Source organism: Hibiscus syriacus, unplaced genomic scaffold, assembly GCF_006381635.1.
Source record: "Hibiscus syriacus cultivar Baekdansim isolate YM2019G1 unplaced genomic scaffold, ASM638163v2 tig00116939_pilon, whole genome shotgun sequence".
NCBI classification, from domain to species: domain Eukaryota; kingdom Viridiplantae; phylum Streptophyta; class Magnoliopsida; order Malvales; family Malvaceae; genus Hibiscus; species Hibiscus syriacus.
The window spans coordinates 100,120-110,586 of record NW_024063477.1 but is presented as its reverse complement, the minus strand read 5'-3'; the positions used below and the strand labels follow the sequence as shown (position 1 = coordinate 110,586).

General features: G+C 35.2%; 1 pseudogene; it reads left to right on the top strand.

Moving 5' to 3' along the window:
- The first annotated feature begins 1,207 nt into the window (after positions 1–1,207).
- LOC120188220 lies at positions 1,208–9,070 on the top strand (annotated as a pseudogene).
- Positions 9,071–10,467: the final 1,397 nt, after the last annotated feature.

Genomic DNA, 10,467 nt, shown 5'->3' with positions numbered 1-10,467 from the left:
AAAAAGGTAAAATTTACCTGATATGTTGAAAGTATCGATCCTTTTTATAAAAATGATCGATACTTTACAATATAACAAGCAAAATATGACAAAACCAGTTTCATTATGAAAAAAACGGTAAAATTTACCAAATATGTTGAAAGTATCGATCATTTTATAAAAATGATAAATACTTTACAATATAACAGGTAAAAATATAATAAAACCAGTTTTATTATGACAAAAACGGTAAAATTTACTTAATATGTTGAAAGTATCCATCCTTTTATAAAAAAGATAGATACTTTATAATATAACAGATAAAAATATGACAAAACCAGTTTTATTATGATAAAATCGGTAAAATTTACCTAATATGTTGGAAGTATATATACTTTTTATAAAAAGGATCGATACTTTTTTGAAAGTTATGTAATTTATGTTTTAAAATTTTTTAATCATGTTTTCCACCTACAATATTAATTTAATAATTTTATTTACACAAAAAATTATTTGATTGTTTTTATATTTTATAAAATATTATTTAGAATTTAAATTTAATAATTTTAACTAAAGATAATAATAAATATGTAATATCTATGTTTATTATTTTTAATTTAATAATAATATATACTGTAACATAAAAAATAAATCATTAGATGTGTATAATTATTAAATTAATATATTAACACCCACTCAAAAGATAACCTTAAATTAATATTTTTCACAGTGAAATAAGTATGAACACTTATATATATGTATCGATACTTATCGATAACCAAAGTTTACTGGTTACTAAATTTTTTAATAGTTTTTCATGTTTTCTACTTAAAATATTATTAATCTGTCAACATAATAGGTAACGCTAAACCAAATTTATTAAATATCTTTTAATGTATCTGATAACACATATATTAACTATATATTAACCCGCCTTTAATGAGATAACCATTCATTTATAAAACAAAAACAAACAAATATAATTGACTCAGAAAGTAAAGAAAACTTTAACTGCCTGTGTTTAACCTTTTCCTTTGTCTTTCTTTTCAACAAACAATATCCTTTTTCTTTGCTTCAAAAAAAAATCCTTTTTCTTCAGCATGGCATTGCTTGTAGAGAGCCCACACCCTTGAAATATATATCCACTATCACTGCATCTGTCTTTCTCCCTTTCTGAAAACCGAGTTCTCTTTTCCTTCTCTGATTTTTGAGAAAAATATTATATAAATAAAATCCAGTGCCTTGAGAAACTCCCATTCCTGAAGATCTACTTTCTTAAAACCCAATCTTAGATAGAGATTGCAGAGAAAGGATAGTAGATAAGCTCCTTCTCCTTAGCTCTTTACCATAAGGTAAAATCAAAAACGTTTTTCCCCACTTCCTGAAAGGCCAAAACCCTAATCCAATTCTACCCCTTTTCTCTGTTTTAGCTTTCCTTGTTTATTTTTTGTTGTTGGTTTTCTATATAAATATATATTCTTTTGATTTTGGATTTTTTGCTTTATGTGTAATCTACCTTGGAACTTGTGCAGGCGTTTTTCTTTTTATTTTTTAAGTTATTGAGCTGAATCAGATCCATGGACTTGATTTTAATTCGTATTTATTCCTTGGTGCTTTGTTCATTTTGGGTTTTTTTTGTGGGGTTTGGAGTTTTACACTCTTGCTTTCCTTGGTAATGTTTTAGGAAGATCTGAGCTTTTAAGTTAAAGGTGTTTTCTTTTCTTTTCCCCATTGTATTATGGGGTTTGTGATTTTGTTGTAGCTGTATTCGTGTTCTGGTTGTTTATTTTTGTTTGTTTTTAAGTACTGATATTTATTGCTATTGATTAGCATTGATGGTGAAGTGTAGCTTGGAACAGGGATTTAAATAGCGGTCTGTTATTGGAATAGTGGTCGTTATATAGCGGTAAAGATGCCGTCCGAAACTGTTATTTCACAACTGCAATACCCGCAATAGCAACGGCTATTGCCGCAATCGCGATAAACGGAACCACAACTGCAATTTAAATGCCTGGTTTGAAAAGTAAATTTTTGGTGATGGGGAGTGCTTTACGTCCTTGAATTAGTTCACCCTAGGCTATTTTCTTTATTTGTGTGAATAACTTGATCAACTGTACCAATTTGTGAAACTTAACAGTTCACTGCATATTGTGCTCTCAGATGATTTTGGTTCTGGATTTGGAGCAGATTTGTTTTGAAGCTTGGTCATATTTCTGATTTGTAGTAAATATTGGTGTGATTCACTTTACATGTTGACTTTGATACTTTGATTTCTGTCTTGTGTATGTTTTCTAATGGTTGATGGTATTTATCTGGTTTTACTGATTTGATTTGTGTTTGACATTGTAGGTGCTTTCGTTGGAGGAATTTGTTTGAATTATTTGTTGTTGTTCACTGGGACTTTGTCCTTTGATGCCGATTCAAGTTATTGGTAGAAGTCCAGCATCAGTTGGAATAATCAACAATCCGTAAATGGAAATACATAGGGTTGTGACTATACTTTGTTAGCAGATTGGAGTGCAAACATTAGATTGGTCTCTCCTGGTTACGGCTGTGGCTGGAATTTCGCTCTGTCAGCAGTTGCGGTAGCACTGATTCTTGGAAAGTGTATTTTACATGCTCGTTAGTCCTGCTGTGCCGGTGCTGTTAGATCAACATTTCTTTGTAGCAAGCTTTGCAGAAAATGGGCTGACTGTTTGCTTTTTCTTGCAAAAGTATGTCTTATCAGTTAACTTGCTAATTTCTAGCTGAATATCTTATGATGGATCATCTTTCTCACAAGATTTGGTCATTGGGGACAACCATGTAATTGTATAACATCTTAAGCATTGAAGGTTCTTTTGCTATTCCGAAGAGGTTATTTAGAAGCTTCACTACACTGTAACTTGCATATTATCTGAATTTATAGTTAACAACATGGAAGCTGAGAGAGGGGATGATAAGCACCAACAAGATGTCCTTCATCGGATGCTTCCTTCTGTTTTACCTATTCTTCTAATATCAGTTGGATATGTTGACCCTGGAAAGTGGGTCGCAACTGTTGAAGGAGGTGCACAGTTTGGTTTTGATCTGGTGGTCCCCATGCTTCTTTTTAATTGCGCTGCCATTTTGTGTCATTACCTTTCAGCTCGAATTGGTGTAGTGACTGGACGAGATCTTGCTCAGGTACCACAAAACATTAGGAATTATTCTGTATTTCTATTTATAGGACAGTTTCTTTGACAGCCTTACTGTCTTTGCCCATATGCATTCAGAAGTCTGTAAAAAGTAACAAAATGATTTAGTTGAACTTCCAAATGTAAGTTGTTTACTTATTTTTCCAAATTTATGCTTATTAATCTTTAATTAAGTGATTATACCTGGGATTGTATTCACAGAGGTGTTTGTATATTTGTGGACATCTCTCTTTCTCTTTTCATGATACTTATTTATTCCTTAATTTTTTGTGATGATAGATTTGCAGCGATGAGTATGATAAGTCGACTTGTATATTCTTAGGTGTACAAGCAGAGCTTTCTGTGGTTGTGTTGGACCTTACCATGGTAGCTTTTCTAAATTATGATGTAACTTAGGCAGATATTTTTTATTCGCACAATATATGGTGATATTTGTTTCATTCTAACATCAAATGCCTATATTTTCCCAGTTATTGGGTGTAGCACATGGGATTAATATTCTCTTTGGAATGGATCTATCTACTGGTGTTTTTCTAGCTGCTCTTGATGCTCTTTTATTCCCAGTGTTCGCCACCTTCTTGGTATGCTAAACTGCTTTCTTTTATTGCACAATCTCTCTCTTGCAACGTCTTGATAGCCTAAACAATTTTCAATATTTAGGATCACCACAGGGCAAGTTTCCTATGCATCTATGCAGCGAGTTTCATATTGCTTTCTTATGTTTTTGGAGTGCTCCTCAATCAACCTGAAATTTCTATTTCCATGACTGGGATACCAATAAAGCTGAGTGGGGAGAGTGCATTTTCCCTGATGAGTCTTCTTGGAGCAAGCCTAATGCCTCATAATTTTTATCTACATTCTTCTATTGTTCAGGTATATCTGATAGGGCTCTGTATATGTGTATGCATTTGATTCTTCTGTATGGGTCTTATATTTCAATTACAATGGACTGAAGAATCCCTTATACTCTTGAAATTTATTTTGATTGAGAATGACATTTTCTTTGACAATACTTGGATTTTAGAATGCTACTCATAATCTTTTCACTTGGATGATGTCCTTGTACATTCACCACAATTTGAGTTAAATTCAAATAATTTTTCCTGTATGAGTGGAGTTTTTATAGTTACGACATCGTTTTGAAATATAGGGTAGCCTGATTTTTTTTTGCCCCATGCTTAGATTTTGGAGGGCATACCATTCTCAAACTATGGGACAGACAAATGGTGCACCTAATCTGTTTTATGTGTGCAATATCATTTGGTTCTGTTTTATGGTTCTGCTTTCTTTTGTATTTCAATTTTGATGTTATTCATTCTCAACTTTCTCAAATTTGTTCTCATGTCCACAGGAACATCTGGGACCACCAAATATGTCTAAGAGTGCCTTATGCCACAACCATCTTTTTTCCATCTCGTGCGTCTTTGGTGGAATTTATCTAGTAAATTTTGCATTGATGAATTCATCTGCAAATGTATTCTACAGTGCAGGCCTTGCCTCGGTTACGTTTTATGATGCAATGTCACTAATGGAACAGGTTTTATTCCTTCACTTTTTCTGATATGCTATTATTGTTTATGATGGCTTTTAAGAATCATGTGTAAATATTTCTCAACAATTCAATTTATATGTGGATAATAATAAATTCCTTTTTGAAATGAATCAAACAGGTATTTAGAAATGGTATACTGCCCCTAGTCTTTTTGTTTGTTATGTTCTTATCTAATCAACTCACTGCATCAACCTGGAATCTTGGTGGGCAAGTTGTCTTGCACGATTTCCTTGGGCTTGACATACCGGGTTGGCTTCATCGTGCAACAATCAGAATTGTAGCAATGGTTCCAGCTCTTTATTGTGTGTGGACTTCTGGACCTGAGGGGGTATACCAATATTTATCTTTGCTCAGGTTATGGTAGCCCTTTTGTTGCCGTCTTCAGTGATCCCCTTGTTTCGAGTTGCCTCATCAAGACCAATTATGGGTGTCTATAAGGTTTCTTCAATTGTGGAGTTCCTATCACTGATAACATTCATGGGAATGCTGGGCTTAAAGATAATTTTTGTGGTAGAAATGATATTTGGAAGTAGTGACTGGGCTGGTAATTTGAGATTGAATGCTGGGATTAGCATGTCTGTTTCTTTTGTTGTTCTCCTGGGTACTGCTTTTGCATCATTTTCTTTGATGCTTTGGTTAGCAGCTACTCCTCTTAAATCTGCCAGTTCCAAAAGTAAAGCTCATACATTGAAATGGGATTTGAATAGAACTGTTCCCGAGATGGCTATAGAGAGAGAGGAGAATGAGTTAAGTGAAACTCAATATCGTGAAGAGGGACCTTCTCATATGCCTGAAAGATCATCAGCACCAGAAAAGTCCATTGAAAGTCGTTCAGATTTATCTTTTCAACATTATAATCTGGATTTGCCTGAAACAATCATGGATTCTGAACAGGAAATACGTTTGACCACTGTTAATGAGAACTCTTCTAATGGTGTGTATCCTAGCCCCTCAAGTCATAACTCTGAGGAACCAGCATCCTTAACTGAGTCAGCTTCCACTCGAGTTGATGAGGTGGCAGATGAGGTACCAGACACGGAGACTTTGAAGATCGAATCAATGAAGCCTCTGGAGAAAACAGTGAGTATTAAGGGAGATCTGCATATTGAAAAAGACAATGATGTATATTCTTGTGAGCCTGAAGAGCCATCCAAACCACCGTCTGGAAGCATTTCCTCTTTGACACCAGATGGCCCTCCTTCATTCAGGAGCCTCAGCGGGAAAAGTGACGATGGTGGGAATGGAACGGGAAGTCTATCCAGATTAGCAGGATTAGGCCGTGCTGCAAGGCGTCAATTAGTTGCCATTCTTGACGAATTTTGGGGCCAATTGTATGATTTCCATGGGCAACCTACCCAAGAAGCCAAGGTGAAGAAATTAGATGTATTATTAGTTGATTCAAAACCAATAAAAGTGGATACTGCATGGAATGCGTATGGTGGGTGTCTCCCTTCGGTTGGAGGAAGAGGATCTGATGCGCTCAATAGTTCAAGTCTGTATGACTCTCCGAAGCAACTGAAGATGCAAAATAGTATTGATTTATCATATGGATATTCAGGAGGATCTTCATTGTTATGGTCTAACCACACACAACTGTTAGATGCTTATGATCAAAATTCTTGCCTTAATGTTGATTCTGGTGAAAGGAGGTACTCTAGTTTGCGTAATGTTGATTCTGGTGAAAGGAGGTGCTCTAGTTTGCGTAATGTTGATTCTGATGAAAGGAGGTTTTCCAGTTTGCGTGCCGCACCATCTGCTGATGCATGGGATTATCAACCAGCTACAGTGCATGGATATCAGATTGCATCTTACCTTAATCGAATTGGTAAGGATACAAGCACCAATTGCGTGAATGATCAGATGGAATTACCTGCATTAGAACCTCCTGCCATGGGTCCTACAAATTATAGAGGCTCCGTGGCTTTTGCATCAAGACAAAAATCACAGAATGGGGTAGCTCCTGCTCAGCCTCCTGGATTCGAGAATGTTGCAGTTTCTAGAGGTAGTGAATTAAAATCTGAAAGGACTTATCATGACTTGAGCTTCTCTGGGATAAATGATAATTCTGGTATATCAGTTAATACAAAGAAGTATCATAGCTTACCGGACATATCTGGACTTTCTGTTCCTCATCAGGTGTCTGAGAGGAGTGGTCAGTGGGACAGTTCCATTGGATATGAGTCATCCATTGGTCGGACAAATTATGGAACACCCATGTATTCAAATGCTGGATCGAGGCCAGGAGTTCCATTTTCCTTTGATGAGCCTTCTCATTTAAAGGGTCACAGAGATGCTTTGCCTTCACACTTGAGCTCAGGTTCTGGCACTGGATCCCTTTGGTCTAGACAGCCTTTTGAGCAGTTCGGTGTAGCTGAAAAAAGCCGCACTGCTGGGGATTTAGAGTCCAAACTTCTTCTATCTTTCCGCCACTGTATAGTAAGGCTGTTGAAATTAGATGGGTCTGATTGGTTATTTAGGCAAAATGATGGAGCTGACGAGGACTTAATTGATCGTGTAGCAGCAAGGGAGAGTTTTCTTTATGATGCTGAAGCTAGAGAGATGAACCAGGTGTTCAGGTGCGTGAACCCCAACACTTACGGAGGTATGGTTCTACACCAAAGAGTGACGAGGCAAAATTTGCCAAATTTTCAATTTCATCACTACCTCATTGTGGGGAGGGCTGTATATGGAAGGCAGACTTGATAATAAGCTTTGGAGTATGGTGCATTCACCGTATCCTTGATCTTTCACTGATGGAAAGCCGACCAGAATTGTGGGGAAAATATACTTTTGTGCTTAATCGGCTCCAGGTATATTTTTTCTATTTGTTTCCTAGTTAGTCCATGTATCCATTGCATAAGTTGTTGATTGTGATCATTGTTCCTCTAGCAGTTGAGTATTATGGAGTGGGTGTTGTTCTCAGGGTATTGTGTCAATTAGTTTCATTAGTTTGCCATGTTTTGCATTTGGTGGACAAAGACTTCATAGAGTTGGTTTGTTTTTTCTGAATTCTTTCACCATTCTTTTCTTCAATTAGCGGGAACTCCTTTCATTGAATGGCATTATAAAAATATCTTCCCGTATTGTTAATTGATTTCCTTTTGGCGTGTATGTACATCATGCATTAGTTGCAACAATGCTTTGAGGTGTAATTTCAGAGGGGGCCTATGCCTACTGGAAGCTTATTTTTGGATTTTGTTTGTTTGAGCTGAAGACTTGGTCATATTTTTTGGTGGTTTCTCCTTATTTTGATGAAAATAACGGTGATTGTTCCTTGTTAACAGGGTGTCATAGATCTTGCGTTTTCAAAGCCTCGAGCCCCAATTTCGCCGTGCTTATGCCTTCAAATCCCCCAGGAATATCAGCAGAGGTTAAGCCCTCCTTTTTCAAATGGAATGTTGCCTCCAGCTGCAAAACCTGGAAACGGTAAGTGTACAAATGCTGCATGCTCTTGGACATAATTAAGGATGTCGAGACTGCTATATCATGTCGGAAGGGTCGAACGGGTACTGCTGCTGGTGATGTAGCTTTCCCAAAGGGAAAGAGAACCTGACATCTGTCCTTAAACGCTACAAGCGCCGATTGTCCAACAAACCATCTGGCACACTCGAGGGGTCTGGATCACGCAATGTTCCAACATCAGCTGCAATGTAGCTTTCCTTCCATGGTTTCACAGTTGTTGAGCCGTTTGATTTTCAAAGGCAGCTCACTTCTCAAAGGACTGTCAATAACCAACTCCCTATTTCCCTCTTCTCTGTCTTGTGTAGTAAAAGCCATCGCTGCAGTGTATGTGATATATACATGGGATAAAAAGCTTATTGGTGGATATGTTGTAATTGCAGCAGAAAGAATGAAAGAAAATGGGGTTGGAAGAAATGCGGGAAATTGTTCTTACAGCAAATGTCATCTTTAGTTACTAAACTTGGACTGTCATCTCTCTTCGCTTAATCTGCAGAATTATGTAGCTTGCATTTCGCATTATCATGCTTTGAACTTTTTAACTAGTTGGATCATAGTGAAGTTTGTGGGTGAAATTTGGCTTCTGCAACTTATTACCCAGAGGACAAAATTGAATAAATGAAGGGTGCCATAGGACACAAGTGGATGACTGATGACCCGAGAAGGCTAAAAATGCAGAGCTTAAAGCTCATTTCTATTCATCTGCTGCTGAAACTCTCTGGACTTGTGGGTTGAAGATGAAGATGAAGGTAGCCCTTTTCTCATTGAAATCTCTGTTGCAAGACTGGTAATGTTGCAGTGATTACCTTTTCCATTGATATAGTTTATCTTGATCTGACCCCTTTTCGGTAGATAAAATATCTGATGTGTCGAGAAAGAGATTTCAATTCCATCGGAGTGACGGAAAATGTTTGTGTTTTTAACTGATTTTCTCTCGAATCAATTTGGTTTTTTCTTAAATAATCTGGAATGATTAGAAGATAATATCCGGAATTTGTTTTGGTTATTATTCTCGTGCTCATGTAAATTAAATCTATAGGATAATACCCGATTAAGCAATTACTATGGTTTATGCCAAAAAAACCCAAAGAGAGCATAAATTCAAAACCAAGTAAAGAATTCGATTACCATATATATATATATCAAGAAAACATTGAAAATGACCAGGGGATGAAGATTAAAAAAATGATTTTTTCACTATTCATAGTTGAAATATTGTACATGAGTTTAATGTTAAAATTCGTTACATATGATTACGACTAATATTTGTTACATATGATTACGACTTAATATTTATGTTGACTAAATTAATTTGAGAATTTAAAATAATTAGTGTTATAACGTTTCCCCAGAATTTTGAATTTGAGAATAGGTGGTGAAATTTGGGTTCTAGAATAATTTGATTTAGAGTTGTCATTAACCTTTGGGTTAGGTAGGTCAAATATCTAAAAATATATATTTTTAATAAATTTTTAGAAAAATCATTTAAAAGATAAAAAAGTAGTATGTGTTTGTACCAAAGATTTATTTTTAAGAGTTCATGAGTCAATTACGCATGGGAAAGGATGAACACTCCTACAACGCCAAACTTGGTACCTAAGCGATTATACATTGTTTAAATATTAATAATTGCAAACTCGAATATATATTTAAATTACAATCCCTTTTGGTTCGTTCGAACTTATTTTGAATTGAGTGAAATTTGTTAAAAATAATTTGATTTAGAAAATAACTTGATTCACTCTAATGTATTTTTAAAAGGATGTCCTTTTAATTTGAAAGAAAGTCAACAAAGATCGCCATCCTTATTAGTTAGGATACCATCTTGGCAATTCTCCAAATTGAGACAACGTTGCCTTAGAATTTGTTAAAAATCAAAATATGATGACAAATAATAAATGTGAATGATGCAACAGTTAAAAATATGAATGAAAGAATTTAATAATAGATTCCATATTGAATATTTACATATTTATTTATTTATCCAAAAAGGAATATTATTTAAAAGAGTATCATTTCGCATGAACAATCCTCGAAAATGCATTTCCTTGTAGTTAGGAGACTTTTTCATGGATTCCTCGCACTAAAGAACATTATCTTATATTTTTAAATATCAAAAATAAAATAAGAATATAACGAGATAAAATAAAATAAAAATGCAAGATAATAAAATAAAAAGAAACAACATGAAGCAAAAAAACAATCGAAAATAAAAGGGCTTTTGTGCTAAAAAGCATCGAAGACACACTTCCCTTGTAGTTGAGAGATGTCTTCATAGATTTCCCTCACAACGAAATTTAT